The following is a 340-nucleotide window of genomic DNA, read 5'->3' on the forward strand; positions in this document are numbered from 1 at the left end:
CTGGAAAATCGGGTAACTCCCACCCCAATACTGCACTCTACCAAGGATCTTGGCAAACGGGCACACCAGGAGATTATATCCCACACCTGGCCGGGGGGGTGTCCCACACCCACAGAGCCTCCCTCACTGCTAGCACAGCAGTCTGCGATCTCGCGGCAAGGCAGCAGCGAGGCTGGGGGTGGGGCGCCCACCATTGCTGAGGCTTAAGTAGATAAACAAAACGGCTGGGAAGCTTGAACTGGGTGGAGCTCACAGCAGCTCAAGGAGTCCTGCCTGTCTCTGTAGACTCCACCTCTAGGGACAGGGCACAGCTAAACAACAACAACAACAACAACAAAAA

Source organism: Mandrillus leucophaeus, unplaced genomic scaffold (genome assembly GCF_000951045.1).
Source record: "Mandrillus leucophaeus isolate KB7577 unplaced genomic scaffold, Mleu.le_1.0 Scaffold453, whole genome shotgun sequence".
Lineage (NCBI taxonomy): Eukaryota > Metazoa > Chordata > Mammalia > Primates > Cercopithecidae > Mandrillus > Mandrillus leucophaeus.